Consider the following 26791-nt stretch of genomic DNA (forward strand, 5'->3'; position numbering starts at 1 on the left):
TTATTCAACATATAAGATTCCTCTTCCTGTATCACAAATCTATTCCTTTATACCACTCGTTATTTTTACGAAACCAAGTTTCATTTATCATCTTGGTTCATCCAGCGAAAGTCTCGCCAATTAATCATGTTGTTGGTTTTGTTTCATCGATGTTAGCTCCAGAGTAAACATTTGATTTGTTCATGTAGGCGTATTTCAGAGTAAAACCGCTCAGTCACATTTCACTGTAATGATGGAAGGTGGTGCATTTTTTGCAGTCAATTTTGCGAGTATGCAGACCTGATGAAAAAATGGTACAAACAACATTAAAAATACAAAATATCTGTAAATTCTAGGGATGTAGAAAATTTTGGTTACAGATGGCAAAAATAAAAATATAGGTGATTACAACTCATTCAAGTAGTGTGAAAGTACATTAAGTTTGTGCAAAATGCCCTGATTTTTTGTTAAATGAATAATTTTCACAGCCAGCAAATTTTAGCTGATAACTGATAGGTTTCGCCAGTTCTGTTGCCAGCCATTTTCTACATCCCTGAACTTCTGATGTGTTTTCCAGTATTTTTATTGTCTTTGTAAAATGTTACCTGTTCGTCTCCCAAAATCATGTAGTTTAACTAATTTTCAACTTGTGTCAACACAGCATGTATGTACTGTTTGGTGTCAGTACTGTCCAATGAATTTTAGTCTGACCTAGAATTTGTTAACGACAACTTTGCATTCTGTACACAGAGTGCTGTGCTCTTTGTCATTCAAAATACTTTTACAGAGGAAAAGAAGAAAGTATAATTGTTTGATAGAACAAGATGGAAAATATCATGAAAGTGAATGGGTGTTGTCCTTTGGAAAGAATGAAAATGATTGAATGTCTATCATAAAATTCTGTCATTTAGTTATACAATATAGCTATAGGAATTATTGTAAAATGACAGAACTTGATCCGCTGGAGTAATAAATATCTAATTTTGTCCAGAGTGTTATCTGTTTCAACATGATAGTGTGTGGTTTTTGCGTCAAGACACATGTAAATGTAATGCAGCCACTGTAATTACCGAGATAATCATAGCTTCAAAAATGAACTGTTGAACCTGTTAGTAGATAAATTATGTTCCTGAGTATTCATGATGTGTTCATGATGTATGAGAGTAGAGGCTTTGGTAAGGTTTAGACTCTGTGAATCCATTACAGTTTTGAGACTTTGAGAGAGCCCATGATTTATAGCTGCACGGATGTTAGGCATTTGCAAAGCTGTAATTTGTAGAACCACAAATAATTCATCGCACACCTTTGAAATTAAAATGACTCATTGGTTAGCATGTGAACAGAAGTGGCCACTCTCGTCATGACCCTGTCACGACCTTACTGGCTTGTAGCAGTGGGCCCTTGGTCAATCTGATGCTACACAAACTCAAGATTGTTGTCTGTCGTCTTAAGAAAATTTCATGTGTAACAATGTATTCATGTAAGGCTGAGTCAAGGAAACTTTAATAACATACTGGAACTGTATCAAAGTAGTCCATAGTTTTGTGTGAATAACTCAACTCTTTACTTTGAGGTTAAAGGTATACAGTCACCTATAATCTAAATATGCCCATATATGGTCAAAGAGGCGTTCCTTCGTATTCAAAATGCCCATGTGGGGGCGCTGTTTATATAAAACGGCCACCTGCTTAAAAACTGTGATTTTCTCTTTCCATGATAACTGTTGCAAAATTTGAACAGGTGACAGTATACCTTTAAGGCAGAATGTGCCATGGGACAGATATTTTTACTCAAACTTTTAGAATTCTTTTCTGATCTACAACTTGTGGCGGTTCATTTTAAAGCTCTTGAGTAAGAAATATTTTCACTGTCTCAGTTTATTGAAATTGAAAATGTTATTTTTCCCCATAGAGTTAACACAGGGATGGCGGCCATTTTGAATTTCAAATATCAGTAAATATTGGGTAATTTGTTTTCCTGGTACAAGACTTTGCATGGTGACCCCTGATATCTAGTGTCGATTTGATAATGGAGTGGTTAAAAGTTTCATCACGGAAAGTTTGAGCAAAGGTTTTAAGTCTTTCATTTTTGAGGTGCATACTACCTTAAATCCAGTTTTGCTTGAAAACAGGCTATAGTGGTGATTGTGGTTGGCTGTGGCAAACTATTTGATCAAAGTGGTCCATTTGTACCAAGAAAAAAAATCAACAATCCTGAGATGGTGGCTGTACAGCTCACGTTATTATCATGTTTTTTTGTTGCTAGCTATTCTCTTCTATTCGGCACTGATACCTTGTACATAGTGTGTGAGATAATTGGTGGAGGCCAAACCAACATTTACTCAGGGCTTTATCCGAATCACATCGTAGGAATAATAGTTGAGGCCCAGACAGTCAATATTTATTCACCTGCAGAAACTCTGCCAAAATCACGTTCTAGGAATAGTCAAGGTCCCTACAGATGAGATCTACATGTATATTGCTGGTAGTTGATCGGAGCTTAGAAACATATGTTTTAAGGATACTGGCTGTTACAGATCAAGCTTGCAGCTCACTACTCAGATGTCGGAAACAACAGAGTTTTAAGGACTGAGTTGGATCCATGTGCTTAAGAATTATGAATTGTGAATGTTAATCATTATTATTAACATTATCTATTTTACATTTTCTGAAGTGTGCAGCTGGGCTGGGCAAGGTAGTCGTGGTGTAGCCTCCCAGACCAACCCATTGGTGAAAGCCCTAGAGTTTCACGTGCAGCATTTCACCAACAGCTTCACATTGTACGGACCATCAGGAGTAGCGATATAGCTTGTATTGGTGGGTCCAGCCATTCAAAGGTATTGCCAGTTCTGTATGCAAGATGGGTATCACTCCCATTACAATTCAAGTTTGCATCCTTCCTTTGATTGTCAGTGAAAGCTTGAATGAGAAAAAGCCAGCTGAAGGTTGCTCTGAGTCTGGCCTTGCGAGCTTCATGCACATGCAGTCTTGAACTGTAGGAGTCATGTGATTGGCTAGTCAGAGGCCATGTACAACTGCACGATGGCGCTCATCAATCATATGATGTATAGGTCAATTCAGCCAAGGGATGTGTTTAGAGGGAGGGTCCCTGCCCGAGAAGGCAACACCCTTGCCAGGGAAGATGTTGATTTTTGTACTGAAGGACCAAGAACATGCAGTGGGTATATTTGTTTTGTATCTCAATGTGCTGGTTCTTGTTCTACCCATCAAAGCATGCTGAAATACTAACTATTTAGCTTGTCAACACAGCATCTAGTTCACTGTTATTGTTTACGTTTGAATTCTAGTCTGGACCAGATTTCACTTGTCAACAGTAGCAATGCAGTCCAGGTTGACAAGCTCAACACTGTGTAGCTCAACATGCTTTAGAAAGGAGAAAAAACTAGTTGATGTAGAGGACAAAAATTGGGGAAGAATCAAAAGTGACAGCAACTGGCGTTAACTGTCCAGCGCAAGGAGACATTAAAGGCACTGTGTAGGACAAGTGGCTATGCCACCTCACTATGAGGGGGAGGAGGGGCAAGGTTTAGATAACTATTGAGGGCATAGTTGGAATTCTCATGACGTCACGTGACCTAAATCTCAAAACATAGTCACGTCAGTCAGATTTGAATCCACGCCTTTTCTGCCAGTCATCTTATGCCGGTTTCTTTGCTTGATTTCTGGATCAAAAATGGTTGTACACAGTTCAAATTGCATCTGAGTCTTTTCCGAGACCTTGATCACTATAGAGACTGTTGTATTTAGGCTGTTCATGTTATCTGTATACTTTTATGATTGGGTATTTTCAAAGGTCAGCTTCAGGAAGTCCAAGGTCAACATGTTGTTTTGCCAACAAATGGACAAAATGATAGGAAAACATTTGTCTTTTGTATCTCAGTGGAAGCATTACACATCAAATTAAACAAATCACATGATTTCATGCATTTCTATCTAGTAATATTGAAATGCACTAGTTCAGTTTTGACATAGCAACACTCATTCTGGAGTTTTTGAGTCAGTGTAAAAGGTCAACGCCCTTTTACCTCAATATGGTGTTACAAGCTGCTGGGATATTTGTGGTTGAAAAACAGCAATGCATGCTATTTATCAAAAATCATACGACAATCTGTAAATCGTCCCTAATTAATAACAGTTATCACTTATCAGTTTCAATGTCCCTTTTTTCTACTTCATTTCAAATAATTAATTATTATGAAAACCTACATGTTACCACGGACGGACAATTTTTGAAAGAACAGTTTCTTGCTAACGTGTTTCCTCCAGGGATACATTCTGCATGCATACTGCCCTTGTCCAGTGTTACATACATGTACACACCATCGTCTCGGGTTTCCTTAAATAATATTTTCAGCGATGTAAATAGGTTCTCTTTATATCATACCAATTATGTTTTGATCAACATGGTCGTTCCTGGCACAGGGTAAGATGGTTTTCATATAAAATCTATAAAGTGAGCAAAGTAGATGTGATAATCTTCACCATTTATTACACTGTAAGCCATGTTTGTGTTATATTTCACCCTTCTCACTAGATATAAATAGATGCTGCAAAGGGTTAAGTGGCACACTAACACATTCAATGTCAAAATTGGACACAGAATGGTTAAAAAAGCAGTGAATCACTGTCAGAACAATGCAGGGGAAAGGAAACCCTGCATACGTGTACACCTGTATCATGAGAGCTGAATGATTTTGGAGAAACCTACATGTACCTAACTTGCAGTCTAGGGAATACAGCGGTACATGGGTGTTTTTCCTTGGAAGACAGGGTCTAGTGGAATTGCTCTCAGATAATTTTTGGACAAGAAATATGTCTACTTCTGGCTTAAATGTCTTCCTAAATATCAGAAGAAGTCATATAAGCCGAAAGTGGTTTTCGTTTGTTCGTAAACCTGACTTTGTACACTAACTTCATAACCCAGGTCAGGGGTAAGGCAACAAGGGACAATTTTATCATAAAACTTCACCGTTGCTCTCTTTTCTTGTTAAAAAACTAAATTTTCATGTGTCTACATCATGAAATATTTTCCTACTCTTAGGTCAATGTCCGAGAGGTCTGTCCACTAGCAAGTAACATGATCAAGTAACGTTTAAGCAAACGCTTGAAATAACGATTAGATCGGCTGCATGCATGCCAACTGGGCAAATTTGTGAACAGATAGATAAAGCAATACTGCCACAAGCTAATGGTCTAAAAAGAACCTTGACCAAAAAAGGATATAATTCTCTGCCTTTGTTGTTCTCTGCCTTTGACAAATTCATAATTACAAATTCAAGGTCAAAAGAACTAATAATACCAGCGAGTGTAATATTGACAAATGGACATCCACAGTTAATCTTGTCTGCTATATATATGGACTCATACAGAAGCCTGTGAAGAAGTAAGGTTTTCAATGTCTTGTTATGCAAAATGAAATGTTAGTTGTATAGTTAACACAGTGTGTACATACTTCTACCAGTCGCCATTTTGAATTTGAAACAACAATCTTGATAATTTGTTCTGTTAAATTTCAAACTTTGCATGGTGACCCTTGACCTTTATCATCATAATAAAAAAAATGGTTGTAATTTTCCTTGAGTATTAAAAGTTTTAGCAAGGTTTAGAACTTTCTGTTGCAAGATGTGACTGTGAGTGGGTGACTGTTTAACTCCTTTGATGCTGTAATATTTCCCACTGAAATTTTAGTGCAAAATTTTGTTTTTTTAATATTTTCAGTAATGTTTTTTTTTAAATTTTGAACCAAATGGACATCACATTTCATCAGCTAGTTTTTTACCAAAATTTTGGCAAAAATCTGAAAAAAAATTAACTTGGCTTTAATTCATGAAGGCGACAAAAATTGACTTTGGCGCTCAAAGGGTTAAATGAAATAGAATCAGTGGCACGGGACTTAGGGTATAAGGTAGAACGTGCCTTGGGAACAGATATTCAGCCTCTAAAACTTTTTCAATACTTTTTAGTCTATCATTTGTTGGAGGTCATTTTGAAATTCATGAAGTAAGCGTAGCTATTACTAGCTTATTTTCGTGAAAATCAAAAATTTAATTTTTCATGATGGCCATTTTAAATTTCAAGTCTTGTGAAATATTGGATAATTTGTTTCCAAATGGCCATGTTTTAAGTCGCCCTGTGTGTCTGTCGCGAGAGCTTGGTTATTGACTATGCTGCCTCCCTAGGTAGTATTGCCAAACTCCAAGCACCTGCCTGCGACATACACGTGGGGCTATGTATTTAACACTGGTACAAAGCATGAACCGTGTAGAATCCACTGTGTAACTGGTACGTAGTGAACATGTGTTTGTATTTCATCCACTGTTTACTCTTCCATCCTAGCCCAGCCCAGTGTTTTTGCTAGAATAACGAAGAACAGTCCTATAAAATGAATATTTAAGCAATAATGTACCCCCTCCCGGCCCATAATGGACAAACTTTGCAATGTATGAGGCGAAGCCATGTACATGATGGAGTACATAGTTTTCTTGAGTCCAATGTATGCCGTGATGGGTTACATATTATTGCTGTTATTTTATAGATTTTTGCAATTCAAGGGAATTTGTAGAAGTACATTGTAGAAAACATCTGTGTCCACAATACTGGATAATCGGATACATTATCAGTAATTATCTGGGAGGATGACGTCACAAAATTCACTGGTAAAGTCGTATTGACAAGGCTATAACATAATTTTAATTAATTAGCTCCTAACAACACCTCATTATGATGTGTTATATTAAACCCTACAAATGCTGGAGTATATGGAATGACTAAGAGCCAATCAGATTTGATTTAATGAAATCAAGTGAAATTTTTAATGAGACTGGAATCTTGTCAATCAGCAAGTAACTGGTAGAAGATAATCCTTTTATTTATGATAATTGATTAATTTCAGGTTTCCTAATCTGTAAAAATCCCACTTACTGAATATATGTGTGTGTATGTATAGTACATCTACGTCGTCATATAATATTCATATTTGAATAACGCTGTGGCTTGCTGAGTTGAAAGAACATCAATAAATTTTGAGATTTTCAGTAACAGTTGGTAAATCTTCATCCATGAGAGGTCAGAGGTCAGAGGTCACCCTAAAGCTGTTACTGATCCCATTAGTCTCCTTCCATATCACTGTACCGATAACTGAGATTGAAATTTTGTTGGTTATTTTCATGAACTCGATAGTTTTGACATGCGCTGTAAATCTGTTATGTGACATTTAGGGACTCGCCCAATACGCAGTAACTGAATAATTATCATAGGCATTGATTTATGTTATCATTCAGTAATTAATTATTTATTGATTTATAATCAGTTTCAGTTTCTAATAATGTTGGCTTCATTTTTGACAAATTTACTGTGCAGAGCCGCATGCAGAGCATGCATGTATCTCACTATCGAGAGCATACATGCTTGTGTACTGTGAAAGTGTGTGGTGGGGAAACTGGCCGTATGTGGAGTAGTGATATGTGAAATTGAGAATGGCTTTGACCCAATATGTGGAAGAGATTTAGCTAAAGCGATATTGTGTGAATTTAATACCACTTTATGGCCTTGACTTCCGAAACTTTTAGATATTTAGATTAAATGTTAATTGAATAATTATTTTAGAAATTAATTGTCCAGCCAATCTTTCCATTCAATTTAAAATTTATTGTGTTAAATTGTGTTATGCAGTCTGACCTAACAGTAGCCATTCTTCTGTAATCATTTTCTCATTTTTGAAATAATCATTAACTGATAACTTTCACAAAGTTAATGGATAAACATAGCAAAGAGTATTTGGCCGTTTCCTTAATACCCAAATTGAATAACAGTTTTCAATACTAGATGAGTTTATGATGAGAAAAAAAGTTGCACTATTTCACATGAAAAGAGTAAAACATGGTGAGGACTTGTAAGTGTTTGTCTGTTGACTGACAGTGAAGGTTATCTTGGGTGATTTTTTGATGACAATTTATGCTGGTGTTTTTCCTACAAATGTACAGTTACTAAGTAATAACCATGTGATGTTTGCAAAAATTTTAAGCAGTGGTACCAAAATACAATAGCATTCTGTTTCACTGCTGTTGTCACAATTTTTCAGAAAGTTGTACGCCTGTATCGGTACACTGTAACTCAAGACTTGCTGTTCGGTACAACACACTGCTGTCCATTAGTGTCAGAGATACATAATTTGTACTTTAATTAGTAGTAATAACAAAAGAAATTGTTAGCAACCATTTCTTGTTTTGAAATCATTTCAATGTTATTGATTTACTCTGTGTTCTGTTTTGTCAACACAGACTGCATATTAGCATGCATCATTAATAATGATAATTGAATTTCTGTATGGGTGGAAATTCTGTCACAAAGGATAATAATATTTGTTCGTCTGAGAGCAGAATGACTAACAAATGAAATACATATCATTTCACTATGGTTAAGTATTTCTGTATTATTTAAGTACGCGAGGCAATTTGTGATATAATCTACTAATTTCTGAAAAATATTGGAAAAATTAGTAGTTGCCAGAGCTCTGAGTCTGGATGTCTTCTGTTTGATCATTAGACATATCTTCAGGAGTGATGGATGATTTTGATTATTGTGTGCAAATTTACACCGACTACATGTCACAGTAATTTGATGGAAACTGTATGCACGACACTCAATCATCATTGAGATTTCGTTCTGAAACGATAAACTTTGCTGTTTAGTTTCATGTCAGCAGATGAGCAGATTAAACTTCCAACAATTATTTGATGCGAATTTGCACATTATCATCAAGGAGCAAAAAGCACTCACTGCTGCCTGCACATGACAAACGAAATTTAGTTCATGTCCTTAGAGGGGGAGGGGGAGGAGGGGGATGGAGGTAGAGGGTTTAGAAAATTTGTAAATTTACACCAACTAAAGTATACCGGTATGCCACAGCAATGTGCTGTGGATATTATGTCCATGCATGACAATTAATCAAAAATTTTAGCAAAATTCAGAAAAAAGTTGACTGGTGTATATTTTGATAGAGGCGACAAACACTGACTTTAATGCTCAAAGGATGTATAGTCCAGTCAATCTACGAGATTTTGGCACCTAACCCACCACAAATTGCAACAGAATTTTTTTCTTCAGAATGCATTTAGGAGAGGTACCCAGAACAACATATTAAAAGTTTACTCGAATCCACCTTGGGGAAATATGTCTAATTTGCATAAATCAAATATGGCGGCCAACCATCCAACAAAATAACATAATTGGCTATATATCACATATTAAACAAGCTATTTCAGTGATTTCAAAGTCTGACACTAGTTATTTGGCTCAGGGAATCATTTTGGAGGTATAATGTTTCATATAGGCACCTCATTAATTTGCATAATTCCAATATGGCGGCCAACATTCCTACAAAAGACATTTTCGGTCATATACCACGTATTAAACAAGCTATTTCAATGATTTTAAAGTTAAAAGTATATTTCTTAGGCATGGACAAACGATATTCGAGATGCTATGATTTGCATAGGTAATTTGTTAATTTGCATAAATCCAATATGGTGGCCAACATTCCTACAAAAGACATTTTCTGCCATATACCACGTATTAATCCTTTTGGCGCCAAAGTCTATTTTTGTCAACTTTATAAAATGTACCACAGTCAATTGTTCTGCTTTTTGCCAAAATTTTGATTAAAATCTGTAGCTGCTGAAAAACGATATCCATTTGGTCCAAAATTATGAAAAAACGAACTGAAATATTGACAGAAATTGGTAAAATATTGCATTAAAATTTTGGAGTAAAAAATTACAGCAGTCAAAGGGTAAACAAGCCATTTCTGTGATTTCAAAGTTAAAAGTGTATATCTTTGGTATGGACAAACAATTTTCGAGATGCAATGATTTGCACAGGTACATCGTTAATTTGGATAAATTCAATAGGGTTGCCAACATACCTACAAAAGACATTTTCTGTCATATACCATGTATTAACCCGTTTGGCGCCAAAGTCTATTTTTGTCAACTTTATAAAATGTTCCACAGTCAATTGTTCTGCTTTTTGCCAAAATTTTGATTAAAATCTGTAGCTGCTGAAAAATGATATCCATTTGGTCCAAAATTATGAAAAAACGAACTGAAATATTGACAGAAATTGGTAAAATATTGCATTAAAATTTTGGTGTAAAAAATTACAGAAGTCAAAGGGTTAAACAAGCTATTTCTGTGATTTCAAAGTTAAAAGTCCATTTCTTTGGCATGGACAAATGATTTTTTAGGTGCAATGATTTGCATTGACACTTCGTTAATTTGCATAAATCCAATACAAAAGAAATTTTCTGTCATAAAATATATTTCAGCCATTTTGAAGTTTAATTATATTTCTTGAGCATGTAGAAACACCTTTTGTGGTTCAATGTTATTAAAAGACACTTTGATGATTTTCAGAAATTAAATATGGCTGCCAAATTAATGCCCAAATAGCTTCTAATAGAAATAAGGTCATGGTGGAGTTTTTAGGAATAGGAAAATCAAGAAAAAACTGTCAGAGGGCACTGCACCCAACGCACTGTATTTTGCTCAAAATATATTTTTGCAAATATTCTTCTTTTATCAATTTGTTAACCCAAAATTAAAATTGGTTAGGTTCACCTTTTAGCTTGGCAAGCAGTCGTAAGTTGCATTATATAGAAGGGTTAATGTATGCAAATGTATGCAAATCACCCGAATTCCTGCTTCCCTTTAATCAGAATTTCAAGATTTCCAAAGAATATAGTCTGTTCTGGCTGGGTCATATTTTCTGAAATTTTCACATTATGTTTTTAAATGCTATATAACAAAACAACTATTTTGTTTTGCGATAAAATTCTTACATTTTGAATTAGCGGCATGTTTATTTTGCTAACCATGATTTTTAACACTTTTTTGAGTGTCAGTAGTTCAACCCATGCCATTTTAGAATGAGGATATACTCTTCTTTCAAGTGAATATTACATTTCACAAAATAATTTGTACGGGTTTCCTTGTCATCTTAGATGAGAAATATTCCTTCTAAACAAACTGTGTTGGCAACGTGAAGCTCCACATTAAGTCCTTGAACATTTCTTTTTAAAATGTGGAAAATATACAATAAATGTACTTACAATAACGATCCATTTACGAATAAACGTTTATTTTAATAGGTGTCTGTGATACCTGAATTCGTTAAAATACCCCATAAATATATTGTATTTTGAAAAGAATGTTAAAGCAAATTTGGTAGACTTACATATATGACTTCCGAACGGATTAAAATACGTATATTTTGATGTGCGTTTACTATTGAGATGTAAGAAATTCATGCAATTTTAATTATTTGTGATTTTTCTAAATATGACAACCGTTAATGATTGTTAGTCACCTAATGATAATCTCTTTCTGAATATAACATTGGATTTATCTGTGTACGGCATTATTTGTGATTTTTATAGGTGCCTTATACTCTACAGTGTTAAAACATGTAATCTTTAATGTTTACTGTTTTAAAAGTCGTGGACAAAATCTTTAGTTTCTAATTTAGACTGAACCCCTTCCTTATGGACGAGTGCATCTTTGGTACATCCCCCTAGACGATAGGCAAGAAGTCATCACATATAACACCAAAAATACAATTAACACAACAAAGATAATAAAAACGCAAAAAATAAAATAATGCGACCAAAAATAACACATGCCACAATACAGACAAGTTAAAACTTAGCGCTGATGCAAACAATGTCAGACTCTTAATAACTTCATCAACACACAAACTCACAAAAATTGAAAATTGCATGCTTAGCAAGACCTAAACTTAACTCAAACAACTCATTAGCCAAACAGAATCCAACTGTTACACGATACAAACATGTACATCTGGAAAAATGACACTTGGAAAAATGACTCAAGATGTACTTCTTTGTATTGTGTAATAGTTGGATTCTGTGATTGGATTGATTACAAGTCTTCGCTCAAGCATTCAGTTTTCAGATTTTTTTGAGTTTGTGTGTCCATGAAGTTTTTTTTATGAATCTGACATTGTTTGCAATAGTGCTAAGTTTCAATTTGTGTGTATTGCGACATATTTTATTTCGGTCATATCATTTTTTCTGTTTTTTTATCTTTGTTGTGTTAATTGTATTTTGCTGTTATGTGTGATGACTGTTTGCCTATCATCTAAGGGATCTTATAAAGATGCACCCATCCATAAGAAGGGGGTTCAGTCTAAACTAAAAGCTAAAGATTTTGAACACTTCTTTTTTAAACAGTTAACATTACAGATTACATGCTTTGACACTGTAGAGTGTTAAGGTAGCTACATACCTTTTAGACACTTTCAGATTTTTATTTTTTTCTCAATTGAACACATCCCAAACCCCAATAAAGTATACATTTTCTGAAAGCCCTGATATAGAGCTATCCGACCAAGCACAGTACACGGTCATTATTTGCATAGGAGTCACGTGACAAGCGTTTTGCTGAACCTTCCAAAAACCGGTTTTTCCCGCCTTATGCAAACACGCTGCAAGATTTCCGGTTGGAATTTCTTCATTGACAAGCCTTGACAATATCCTTCAAAACCGTGTCTGGGATTTTCTTTATATGCCTTTGTTTTTTTTTAATGCGCTCTTAAAGGTGTTAGATGAAGGTGCTTTTCAAGGAATTTTAATTATCACGCCATATAATTTGAATGGAGCCTCCGGGAAAAAATCGCAGACACGGTTTTGAAGGATATTGTCAAGGCTTGTCAATGAAGAAATTCTAACCGGAAATCTTGCAGCGTGTTTGCATAAGGCGGGAAAAACCGGTTTTTTGAAGCTTCAGCAAAACGCTTGTCACGTGACTCTTATGCAAATAATGACCGTGTACTGTGCTTGGTCGGATAGCTCTATATCAGGGCTTTCAGAAAATGTATACTTTATTGGGGTTTGGGACGTGTTCAATCGAGAAAAAAATAAAAATCTGAAAGTGTCTAAAAGGTATGTAGCTACCTTAAACACCTTTACAAATTACGAAAATGCCGCACACTGATGAATTCAATGTTATATTTAGAAAGAGAATATATCATTTAGAAGACTAGGATTCATTAACAGTCGTCATATACAGAAAAATCAAAAAAAAAAATTAAATATGAATGTCCAAGGACTTAACAGTTTCTTCTTGATAGTTTCCTAGAAGTGCTAAAAACTATACCAAAACCATTATTTATATTAGAAACTATTAAGCCATTGGGCATTAATATGGCAGCCATATTTAATTTATGCAAATTATCAAAGGGCCTTTGATAAAATTGAGCCACTAAAAGTGTTTCTTCATATCTAAGAAAATTATTAAAACTTTAAAATCAAAGAAATAGCTTGTTTAATGCGTGGTATATGACCGACAATGTCCTTTGTAGGAATGTTGGCCACCATATTGGATTTATGCAACTTAACAAATTACCTATGCAAATCATAGCATCTCGAAAATCGTTTTTCCGTGCGAAAGAAATATACTTTTAACTTTAAAACCATTGAATTAGCTTGTTTAATGCATGGTATATGACCGAAAATGTCTTTTGTAGGAATGTTGGCCGCCATATTGGAATTATGCAAATTAATGTAGTACCAATAAGGAACATTATACCTCCAAAATAATTCCCTGGGCCAAATTACTAGTTTCAGACTTTGAAATCACTGAAATAGCTTGTTTAACATGTGATATATAGCAAATTATGTTATTTTGTTGGATGGTTGGCCGCCATATTTGATTTATGCAAATTAGACATATTTCCCCAAGGTGGATTCGAGTAAACTTTTAATATGTTGTTCTGGGTACCTCTCCTAAATGCATTCTGAAGAAAAAATTCTGTTGCAATTTGTGGTGGTCTAACCCTATTTTGACTGCACTAGTAAACCATATCAACGTATTGCAGCAATTTATCGTGTTAACAGGAAGTTCAAGTCATAATGTCGTTGTACTATTTTCACAACATTGATGAGTGACATCTGTATGTTATACAAATAATACGTTGACATGAAATTTTATGGCAGCTTATTCTATTCACTGAATAACCATAATTACAATACTTTAATCTCTTGTCAGAGCTAATTTTGTAATGACGGCAAATTAACAGTTTCAATTATTGTGTTGAAATAGGAATAATTGCAAAGCTGTTTGCTCTTTTGTCATTTCACCGGATGGCAATAAAACGCTAGCTTCAATTTGTCACCAGCTTTTTACAGCACAATACTCAAGTCTAGATTAAGGTAATATGCACCTCGAAAGTGAAAGACTTAAACTTTTGCTCAAACTTTCCTCAGTGAAACTTTCAACCATTCTCTTACTGAAGCAAGAATAAAAATCAGGGGTCACCGTGCAAACTTTGGGACTAGAGAGACAAATAACTTGCGATTTCTCGATATTTGAAATTCAAAATGGCCGCCATCCCTGAGTAACTCTAAAATAAAATTTTTGATTTTCGAAAAACTAAGACGGTGAAAACTTTTCTTTCGCCAAGAGCTTCAAAATGAGCCCCCACAAGTGGTAGGTCAGAAGAAAATTGATAAAATTTGAAGGCCCGAATATCTGTCCCCGAGGCGCGTTCTACCTTAAATCATGTAAAGAAGAAAAATGGTGACAATATGTGAACACTTAAGCTGTAACACTAACAAGCACATCAAGCAGATTCATGGAAAATATACAATGGCCACGCAGACAAAGTTACATTCCTATGCAAATTATCAGTACCTGGAGAGAGAGAAACATGAGGGTTGGGGTGGGGGAGAGAGAGAGAGAGAGAGAGAGAGAGAGAGAGAGAGAGAGAGAGAGAGAGAGAGAGAGAGAAGAGAGAGAGAGAGAGAGAGAGAGAGAGAGAGAGACCATGGGCAAGATGAAGCTCGGACAAAGTAACATTTATTTTAAACAGTAATTTGTTAATCTGTATTGCATTTGTCAGTGCTAGTAATATGTCCATTTTGAACTGTATTAGGGAGAGCAGATCAAGTCGCAATGGACTGAAATACCTAGTAGTACTGATAATGTTCCTGTTTGTATTATCTGCAACTACTGGGAGTACAACAGAAAATGTCGCAGTCAGCATATACTAAACCCAACCAAATTATTTGTGGCGAGATTTTTATCTCACCAATAAAGTAATTTCCTTGATGCCATTGCCATGACAACCATCTTGTCTACATTGATATCAGAGGAACATAATCTTAGTGACGCAGACACTTGAAATAAAAAAATGATCACAGCTGTATTACAATAACATCCAATATTTTGCTGAAACCTAGAGGATCGAATTACGTAACAGATCTCCCAGCACAAAATTGATATCTGCCATATGTGGCAAACTATAGCTTGTGCGAGCCAAATGAGGTATGTTTATACAAACTATGATTTTATATAATCTTTGATATGTTCCTTCTAATTTAAAATTGCAAAAAGAATTTTAAATTGTTCACAAATAAGTGTGTGTCAAAATTTTGTGTATTTTAAATTTAAATTTAAATTTGTTTTGAAATTGAGATACTCTGGTCGCGTACCACAATTGCAATTAAAGGTATACTGTCACCTGTTCCATTTGCCACAGTTACCATGGAAAGAGAATATCTAACCAATCACAAATTTTAAGCGGATGGCCGCTTTTTAAAAACAGCTCCCTCACATGGGCATTTTGAATACCAAGGAACGCCCCTTTGACCATATATGGGCATATTTAGATTACAGGTGACTGTATACCTTTAAATATTAACACAAGAGGCGTAACAAAATGAGTGAAACAAAAAGTGTTCGTATGATGTCTTCTCCTTGTGAGAATTACCACGCCCTACTAGTACCTGATGGAAAAAAGACCTGATCTGTTTGCTCTTAATTGAAGCATTATAGACTCATCAGGCCGTGATCAAAATAGCCTTGACATAATAAGCTTATAATGAAATTAATGAAGACTTTTGTTTAGAAGGGATGAAACGTATATAAGTATCAAAAGAAAGAAAGCATATTTTTCATATGTTATTATACATGATGGTGACCCTTCAGTGTTGTTATGGTGATTTACTGACCAATGATTGGCCAAGGTGATTGGGGAGGAGGAGGGGAGGGGAGGGGACTGTTGTTTTTTTTCTCACTGTCTACTTCACATATAGATGACCCGTCAGTGTTTTGTCCATGGAGAATCCCTCACTAATAATTGGTCAGTGCTAATGCTGATCAAGTTTCCATTCAAGCCTTGTGCACAGGCCTCTGTATGTCAAGTACATCATTACTAGTGCATAGTGTCTTACAGTGAGAGTAAAGTGGGGGCAAAGCTCTCAAGGTCCCTGACCTATGGTGGAGACTACAGAGACAAGGAGATCACTTGTCACTTCAAAGAATTCAAATAGTGTAAAAGGATTTCAACTTTATCCCTCACAGATGTACTGGATTATCCTAGTGATCCTGATTGTCTATTAGAACAAATGGAATGGTATGTTTTGCTTGTTTACAAATTGACAAAGTCAGTGTGATATTAAAGGCTAATTTTAGGCCCAGTTAAGCTCAATTGTACCGATGTAGTATCCCATAAGCTGTTGGTGAACTTTCAGTGATGATTTTGTTACGTGCAGAGAAACCGAACAAAAGGGTGAACTCAGCAGTTAACGTTTAAACAAAATTTATTACGAAAATAAAACTAATTGCTAAGTCAGGGATAGAGTACAAGCTTTAAAGTGTACAGACTACTTATCTCAGCTGGGACGGCAAAGCTCCAGTCTCAGAGTTGTAACAGTCAGTCGGATGAATGAACAGTCCTTTGGCTTGCAGGCTTGAAACTGCACAAAGTCCACAGTATAAATCCAGCGTTGACAGTGAAGGTCTTGAAAAGTCTTGAGAATGACTACTGCTGGAGTTTAGTAACACACAAGAGACACGATCCCAAAAGTCTGACTGCAAGCCTGCTGTCCCAGTATTTATACTCATGTGTTTACATAAGCATATAAGAACAATCTAGAACTTTTATTGACATGCTAATTACTGTTCTAAAATTATCTCCCTTACACAACTAATCAACTTTCCAGAACATTCCAAACATGACTAATTGAATTCAAGGTTGTGAGGTCATCAAGGGCAGTGACCTTGAGAATGTTCTAGACTAATTGAACTCAGGTCATGATGAGTGTGGGGGAAATGACCTACATAACAATATACAGCAGGTGTTGACAAGAGTGGGTCAAAGACCTTTTATGTGTATGCCTTTGACAAAATGCTGCAATTTGCAGCTTACATTTGAAGAGGTAAACGGATCAGCAGAAAAAAATTAAAATATTAAGGATGGGGATTTGGCAGAGTGGTTTTGACTTTGATATCTTCACTAGGTGACTGGGTGCCGCACCTTGTGAGTTCGAATCTGATCAAAAATGTACTGAATTTTACCAAAATGTCTCCTTGGACTTGTAAATCACCTTGAGTATGTGTGGTGTTGGCATGGTAACAAATAAAGAAGTGGTTGCCATCAGTTTTGGATCTGTTGCCCAACCAGGTAGCAGTTTGTACAACTTTAAACATGAAACTGACAGCATTGTCTTGATATGAGCGTATTCTGGAAAATGTAAACAAAGATTGTGCTGTCGTCTGCAACCAAGATCATTGATAATGATAGCAGAAAAAATCTTTCAGTGATAAAATTGATGAAGTGTGTAAAGACACGTATTTACTGGCCATTTTCGGTTAACAACGTATCACAAACGTTTATCCATGATGGCTTGTGAGTCAGCCCAGGTCTACTACATGTACCCATGGGCATATTGCTGTCAATATGTGTGTACAGTGCTCAAACCATTGCTCTACAGTAAATGTACATTTTCCAACTGCAGCAAGAACATTGAAAGACTTATTTTGTTTGAACTCCATGGTAATTTCAATTAACGTGATATGTGCTTTGAAAATGAAAGACTTAACCTTCGCTCAGACTTTTCTCAAGGAAGCTTTCAACCGTTCTCTTTTAAATCAAGAATAAAAATTGGAGGTCACTATGCAAAATTTGGTACTGGAGAAACAAATTACCCCATATTTACGAAATATTTGAAATTCAAAATGGCTACTACCTGTATCCCTGTACAAACTTGATTGAGAAAAATAAAATTTTCAATTTTTGAAAAGACAAAGACGGGGAAAATTTTTCTTACACCAAGAGCTTAAAAAAGAGCCCCCAAAAGTGGTAGATTAGAACAGAATTATAAAAGTTTGAGAGTCCAGATATCTGTCTCTGAGGTGCATAAGGGCTTGCATATTGGTATTGCAACTAGGTTGTCCAAAACATGATGGTTTCAGAGAGGAGAGTCAACACCACCAACCGTGCATGACTTATATATAATGATATTCTGAACTATGCCAAGGCCTTGCTGTTTTTAGAATACCATATGTCATTTCCGAAGTGGACACACGCTACCTGTATATTTATAGTGACAGTATACTCTTAATATGCATTCCTGTATCAAATTTCGACTAAGTTTACTTGAATTCCACTGTGAAGTTTGATGTGGTATATGTCTGTTGCAGAATCAAATTTTGATGAGAGGTGTTATAGTACTTTCGTTGAACTATCAAATTTTGACAAGTTTTTTTATTCAGACATTAAATACTGACTTTGTTTACACAAGTTGAAATGATTAAATTTTGACAAGGTTTACATCAATTCCGGTCCATGCCAGGCAAGTTTCAGACAAACATCAGGAGCAAACCTTTCCTGTTGTGTCTATGAGATTATAAATTGTCAGAACTCATGTTAGTTGAATGTCTGAATATTTGGTCTTGTGATTTCAATATTTGTCATGAATATTAGCATCATTAGCATCAGGCCTTGGTACATTCCCAAAGTTATTAATAGGTTGGTTGGACCTCTTTATGTGAGAATTGGGGTGAAAGGGTTTACACTACTGTGCTTTCAAGGGCCAGTAGCTGTTACTTTCGATAATTTTGACACAATTTTTGCTTTGAACATCAACTGCACTTTCTTACTCTACTCCCCAAAGCACATTAAAGAATTAGATCAACCCTGACAGTGTTGAGCTTGTAACTCATCCTATACACGTCACGTGATGTGTAAACTTCACTTTTATTTTCAACACGTGAATTCTAGTTCAGATTAGAATTTACATGTAAACAATGTATAACACTGTAACATTGCATTTTATGTTTGTAGACAGTTTTGTTGACAAGCTAACATGTAGTTGGGGAGTAGAATAAGAATTTTAAATTTACATACAAAACAAAAAAAGTGAAAAATATCATCAAAAGTTATAAGTGCTGGGCCCTCAGAGGCCAGCTGAGTATGCAAAAGCATGTATCCAGTATTCAACAGTTCTGGGGATAAGTATTATAGAACATGGATTCTGATTGGCAGAATGTAGTCAGAAGAGATACTATCAGCAAATCATGAGCCATCTTCTATAATAGGTAATAGAGATAATATTTTTGGACATTTCAGTGGTTTTGAATGACTTCATTATCTGTACATTTTAATAAGTTAATGTTTCGTAAAGGAGACAATGGTAGACATATGAATCACAGAGTGAGTAGATTGTGAAACACAAATTGAGGAAATATACCAGACAAGAATAAACTGTTTGTTAGTGTCAGAACTCAATGATGAACATACATGTAAAAACCATAGTTATTTATAAATCTGCTCCAGGACCGTGGCATGTATGGAACAATGGCATATAATGGTGGAATGAAAAGGATTTCATATAATCCACAATTTTGTCAACAGATCACTGAACGTCATCTGTGATTTTGTTAAACTTCTGACACAGGTTCATCAATACTGTCTACATTTCAGAAATCATAGGATTTTAGCATTTCTGTAAAATACTGCTTCATAAATTACCCAGCATGCTTGATGCCTTTAATACATGTATTTAAGGTAGAGTGGGCTTTGGGACAGATTTTTGTATAATCAAATTTTACAATATCGTTACTTTGCTGATTTGCTGCAATTGTTGATTCTGTTTGAAGCTCATGGACAAATTGAAGTTTTCTCTGCCGTGTGTTGTGAAAATTGAAAAAGTTCTTCCCCCCACAAAGTTGTCACAGGGTATAGTGGCCTTTTTGAATTGTAAACATCTGTAAATTTTACTTAGTTTGGCTCTCTTATTCAAAAATTTGCATGATGACGCCAAATTTTTGTATTTTTCATAAATTGAAAGAGAATGAATTATGAAGGGTTCATCAGGGAATGTTTGAACAAAAGTTTAAAACTTTTGAGGCACATATTACCTGAACTTATATTTTCAAAGCTGATCTGCCTGAAATCTTGGCATAAACACTGGGAGAGTAGCAAATAATGTATTGGTTCCAACATCAGTAATTAATTTTGATAATTTCTGATAATATGCTACCAATGATAGCCAACTAATTTTAACCCATTTGTCAATTTACATCAATTTTTCAGAAATGTCTACAACAATTCAACCTTGTATGAAAGATACCCTAGTTGAACTCCTCACTAAAATTGCTTGATTTCTACATTACAGACATCTCTAGCGGTTTCACCAATTCCCGGGGGCCAGGATTCTCATTGGGCATATTTTGAATTAAACAAATAAGATGATCATTTCTTTCACTCAGCTTTGTCAATTCAAAACGATTGCGTTTTCACAAATTGCAATCATTCTATATAGACAACCTTAGTTGTGACATACACCAGGCTCTGCGATTAAAAAAACATACAAACCAAAAACCTGAACCAGAACTGTTCAACATGACAGTATGGTGTATGGTCACCACATCTCTAAAGCTGTTATCCAATTGGTTGGAGGAATCAGACCATTATAATTGAATAATACAAATAGACTCTCTAAGTTGCTGTGAATAGTGACAATCAACCAATCAGATATGACCGTCCGAGCACGCTGCACATCAGTGTAAGATGTTGCCCAGTGTTTTTGTTCAGATTGGTAACCGGAGTTCTTCAGCCACGTTACCAAAGTTACCTTTGGGATCATCTCATATTGTCGCACAAGTTCAAAAAATGAAATGCGTTCGTTTATGGGGGAAGGGGTTTTACCTCCATTCAGTTAGCGAACTTCACTCACGCATTTTTATTTTGTGATCGCAAGTTCTCTTTACATTGTGTAGAAAAATAAAGAAAAGCTACACTTGTCTCAACAAATTTTGCTGTAACTGTTTTCAACTCGTTCGTGTCATGCTATGGTTACTCAAATTTGATCGATTACTTGACGATGTAATGTGGTCAGGGGATACAATCTTCAATAGCTACAGCAAAATACTACATTGTACTCTCAGGCAGACATCAACATTTTGCACTTTTGAATTTTTGTTTAGGGAAGGGGGTTTTGATGTAAACAAAGGAATGCTGTTTCTTGAACTTATGCGACAATCTGAGACGGTCTTATGGTATACATAGCTGTATAATTAATAATTATATAGAAGGACAAGTCAAATGGTATCAGGGCACACATACCATTTAGCTGGCTTCCCAAACCATAGAAAAACTCTGTTGCTGTGCTCAGAATGATTCAGAAAGATGTATGACGTAAAGATAAAAATTCCATTTTGTGAAGTGACGACAAGAATTGAACTGACAGTCTTATCTAGTGAACCGTGCATCTTTCGCAAAACATACCATATTTTTATCAGCTGTTATGCAAATGAGAAAGCATAATGACAAGCCGGGTGAGCCAATCACGGCGCAAAACCACGCTGTGCTGACCTTTGACATACGGCAAAAAGGTACAAACAGTGATGGGGATAGGACAAGTTAACACACTGAACATTTGACAATGCCAGGAATCGCCATCAAGGTAAATCCACTAATAGTGTTAATCAACCTTTCCCTTGTAGTCTGTTGTCTCTAGCTTTCCCACATCATACCCATGACATATACATATTTCAAAAATACCAATAATCTCACTGAGTTATACAGTTTTGCAAAATTCAGGTCAGTCTGAAAGAGTGTCTGACCTCAGACACAATGGTAGTCTGCCATGTAAGTTGATTTGTTTTCCATAAACAGTGCGCCCATAAATCGACTTGTCATCCGGCATGAATGAATTTGTGATAATGAAGCAATCCCTGTAGATTTGGATCAGCATATCAGTCGATGCAGTCACCTTGTGATGTCCCATAAATCATGACAAATGCTGCGCACGTCTTGTCCAGATTGCCTCTGTTCAAGAACATACATGTATGCCAATAGGCTACAGGTAGCCAGCATTGCAGTAAAGTGATTATGGCATTCTCAAAAAAAATATGAGCCTTGTCATAACCTTTCTCAAAGTTTACATGTGGTTACCCCAGTGTTTTTGCTAAGGTCTGTGTTTTTGCTAAGGTCTAGGAAAATATGTAAATTGTGTAGGAACTTTGGTACCATTTTTGTTGCCCCCCCCCTCCCCATATAATAGTGTTGAAATAGTGGGAAACCATAGAAACAGGACTGGGGAACCCTGGTACATGTAATTTAACCGGTGAACCAGCCGTATTTAAATTAAACTCTTGACCTGACCTTCAGTTGGTGATGGATTGCTAAACAGTACAAATTTTGTGATGTGTGCAGGCGTGACTACAGCAGGAGATGAGATGCAACGTGATATGTTGATAATCACAACAAAAGTTGAATTGGCCAAGGTCGTGATGAAAAAACGTCTTATGCAATCGGAACTGCTGTGTTTGTACATTTAAATCAACGCAGTCCGTAGATTCTGGGTGACTCTGAGAACTACGTGTTTCGGGAAGATATTCTCTGAAAGCCTTATTTTTGCTAATGTGCATTGCAGACAGTGGCAAGTCAGTGGTGTATGTACATGTACATGGTATATTGGAAACATTTTTATGTATGTACACAAACCAGGCGGTAGAAAACTTATGTCGGTAATTTGTCAGAAGAGCTTTCCCCAGGGGTTTTTCAGCTTCTTGTGTTAACAAGACCATTACACAAGATACTCAGTACAGTACACTGTGTACATTCCAACATTTTTCTGTTTCACGGATTGACTTATCATGTCAAGGGTTGGTGAGTTTTGTATCATATGGGAATATTGTTTGACGCGGTTTCCAGTGGTGATTAATTGTAAGGAGAAAATTAACAATTAAATTGAAATTCGAGGCTTATTGTATTTTAAATGATACTAGCCTCTTGTTTGATCGTTAGCTAGTCAAAGATTCAACAACTGATTTTCGAGTTTTACCGGTACATGTTTTCCATTTATTTTCATCCTGAGAATGTTACATACACTGTAAACTCATTAATTTTCATGGGGATTGAATTTCACAATTTTGATGTTCGGAAGTTTTTCACCACGACTTAAAGGCACTGATTTATCACTATTAAAAACAAGTGAATTTTATTGTTATTTAAAACATTTTCACTTTGAGTTTATGAAGCAGATTTCATTCATCAGTGAAAATAGGGAAATTAAATCCAAGTGAATGATTAATTCTTTTCCAATGCTATCTAAACTCAGCCAGTATCATTTGCCTTGTTTCCGGCAACTTTATCAGTAAATTTTTATATGACCTTGATGTTCTACCATGAAATTTGGAAGGTTATTTGACCTTCAAAATTCAAAGCTACCTGGGAAGTATATCAGGTCAGCCAAGGTAGAGTGTACTCTTCGATGCTTTCGTGGAAATTGTGAGATGCGATACATGTGGCTTCTTTAACCCCAAGGCATATGTGATGCATAGAGACTGCTGCAGTCACGGAGCAATCCTGTTTGTGAAATGGTGTATCGAGGAGTACATCAGGTTCTGGGAATAGGTTTGAGAAAAACTGCAGATCCATGTTAATGTACCAATCATTAGTTTCAATGTTGTTAGGCTATCAGGGCTGTCCCTGCATGGAACCTGCACAGAATACTCTCTCCGCCAGGTGTTACATTGTTGGAAGTAGATGAAATCTGAAGCTCTGGAGAAAAATTCAGGTCATATTGAATTTTGAAATGGAAAGATTTCTTCATATATGTGTGAAAACTGGCGAAGGTGATCGTCTTATTTTTTGATCAGAGTCTGTTAAGATTAACTATCCTAGCTTTACTGTCTCGTTTTCAATGCTTTTGTCATTTGTGAAGGTCCAATTTTGCCCTAGAAAAGAACAAGATCAGGCCAAACCATGACAGTGAGAGCATTAGCTTTAAGTTGACAAAATTTGTATTGCTGATGTACAAGTATACTAAGTACATGTACATGTCTTGTGCCTATATGGCCTGCACTTCCTTAACAATCCGTAGAAAGTAAGCTACAAGATAATTGAAATGCCATCTCCCACAACACTTCTTCTGGCAGTGTGTTAAACTAAAATGACGCGTCTATGACTTGATAAAGCATGTTATCTTTGACACAAGGAAATTTTCATTTCTTATACACTGCTAGGGTATATACACTCATGCACTGCTATAGAACCGAAGCAAAGAAGTTTGTTGATGTTACTAAATTGACTCCAGGGACCCAGAAATGTACGTTGGAAGACAGGCAGAAAAAAAATGTGATTCACATGCTGCTGTATAATAGCTTTCAATTGCCAGCCAATGGCACGACTGCTTTTGTATGTACAACTTTTATCACTATGGCAGACTGTGATTGGTTTACCAATTCTGCATGGCTTGATTTTGAGAGCAGCGTTTTCATTGGTATGTCACTGCTGTTGTGCCATGCCTAGAGTATTGGTAGTTTGATATGCTGTGTATAACTTATAAGTGCAGCCTTGGGTATTACAGAGTTTATGCTGTCAGCAAGTCTTAGAATTTCAAACTTTTCCTGGAATTCGGAAAACGGTGCAAAAATAAGTCGTGCCTCTGTAATGCCTCCTGAAATTCTTGACAAAGTGATCTGACAGTAGTGTGAAAACTGTCAAAAACAGTATACATGGCGTTATGCAGGTATTGAGAGAAAAGATTTCAGTTTGAATGACAAATAAACTCTTCTTTAATATCTTTACATCCGGATGTAATCCTGGAAAAGTGCTGAAAACTATGGTGTCAAGTACTTGATTTTTGATGACTTACATGTGCATGTGTAGATGGTGAATCAGCTGGTGCAATTGCTTTTAGTCCGAAGTCTAAAACAGTCCAACAATTTCGATTAAAACCTCAGAAAGCTGATGGCAACAATCCATTTCTTCCAGAAACGGAGAAGGTTCATGTAAATTTACTGCCTTCATAGCAGCCAAATGTAAACTTGTAATTTGAATCCACCTTAAATGTTCTTGAAAAATTTGAAATTTTAAGTGGAATGGAAGCCATTTTGAAAATTGTGTGTATATACGGTATTAATATAATACAGTTAATGCCACAATTTACACAACAACATATTTGTAAACAAATACATGTACTTTTGGAAACTTTGCGCCAATTTTAGGAATTGTGGAAAATTCTTTGCTTCAGCCCTATATCTTACATATAAACCAAAAAATATACTTGGGTCACAGGCATTTTGTTTGTGTTGCGGTGCACCATATTGCCTAGAGGGCACACTGGTACAGTGTACGGTACGGTAATGATTTTGAACATTCAGCATCTACCCATTTATAACCTTATGTTTAACATCTGCCAAGATACCCAAAAGTTTAATAGCATGACCAAATAAGAGAACTAATCTAAAATAACGTTATTTAAGTTCATACACATTAGTCAAAGCAGATGTACTTGAGAAATATTTATTACAAGGTTTCTGTTTTTCTCAAAGTTTGACCGTGATGACTCTACAGTAACTTAATAATAAAGCAAAAACCCACAGAGATGAGGAGGTGTTATTTATTTGCCCCATGTGATAACATTTAGAAATTATGAAAGAGGGTGACGGGGTGGGGAGGGGGCAACAGAAATTTACACAAATGTTAATGTCAGTTGTTTTCAAAGACAGATTAGTACAGGAAGGATTGTATGAGAACTTAGAACTGTGAGAATGAATGCTGTCATAGCAACAAGTTCCACTGATGCTATCAGAATCTTAAACCCTACATATTCTTAGCCTAGGATCTACATGTGGCTGGTCAATTTGTACCTGCCATGGAAGCAGAAACTGAGCTACTTGTATCAAATTACTGGCTAAACTCTTGACTGAAGTGTTCTGAGTTGAGTCACAGTTGCAGCTTTTCTTCTAGAACTCAGTCCTGACTCAGTGTTACGGTAATCAGAGTGATGCACAGATCATAATATGCATTAATAGTACACGTCAGTTATCAACCTCAGTTCCTGCCAACCTAACCCTGAAATGATTTCTCGTTGTATACAAGGCTTCAGTCTGTTCAGACGCTGTCTTTCTCAGAAGACCTGCATATTCAGTCTGTGCATTGGTGATAGTCAGAAACCTGTAAAATATGATAAAAAATGACATGTGATTGTGGGACAACCATGTGATACACAACGTCTTGATGTCTTGTATCTGTATTAGCATGGTTTCGCCAGAGACAAGTCATTATAGTGTAGACTAATGGATGGTATACAAACAGCTATACTATAAATTACAAACCACTAAACAGGAAATATTTTATATGTCACACGCAAAGACCCAATGTTTTGAAGGAAAAAAATTCCAAAGGCATTTATTTTATATTTTTAATATATTTATTTCTTATTTGGCATTGTAATATCAGAGAAAAGATCCTTGTTTATTGAGTAAATACAGACAGCTATACCCATGGCTGTCTAGCATTGCATGTGGCAACATCATGTAATCAGCCATTTTCATGACCCTAACATGACCTCATATCATCGTAAAACTGCTGGTATGAATCCACCAGGTTGATGTATGCCCTGGTACATGTATAAACTGCCAACTATATTTTAATTTTTTTTTGCCACTGTAACTTATTTTCAAGAAAATTTCATTTAC

General features: G+C 35.8%; 1 protein-coding gene across 2 annotated transcripts in view; it reads left to right on the top strand.

Annotated features, from left to right (window-relative positions):
* Positions 1–26791, top strand: part of LOC139117390 (oxysterols receptor LXR-alpha-like) — a 71381-nt gene that overhangs the window by 2472 nt on the left and 42118 nt on the right. Inside the window, exon 1 of one of the 2 annotated variants that reach the window (XM_070680491.1) lies at positions 21687–21765. The exons of the other annotated variant lie outside the window; for it this stretch is intronic. The gene's annotated coding sequence lies outside the window, so the exon portion shown is untranslated. Of the gene's footprint in view, positions 1–21686; positions 21766–26791 lie in introns of those variants that run through there. 2 annotated transcript variants of the gene reach the window in all.

This window comes from Ptychodera flava, chromosome 2 (assembly GCF_041260155.1).
Source record: "Ptychodera flava strain L36383 chromosome 2, AS_Pfla_20210202, whole genome shotgun sequence".
In the NCBI taxonomy this organism is placed as follows: Eukaryota; Metazoa; Hemichordata; class Enteropneusta; family Ptychoderidae; genus Ptychodera; species Ptychodera flava.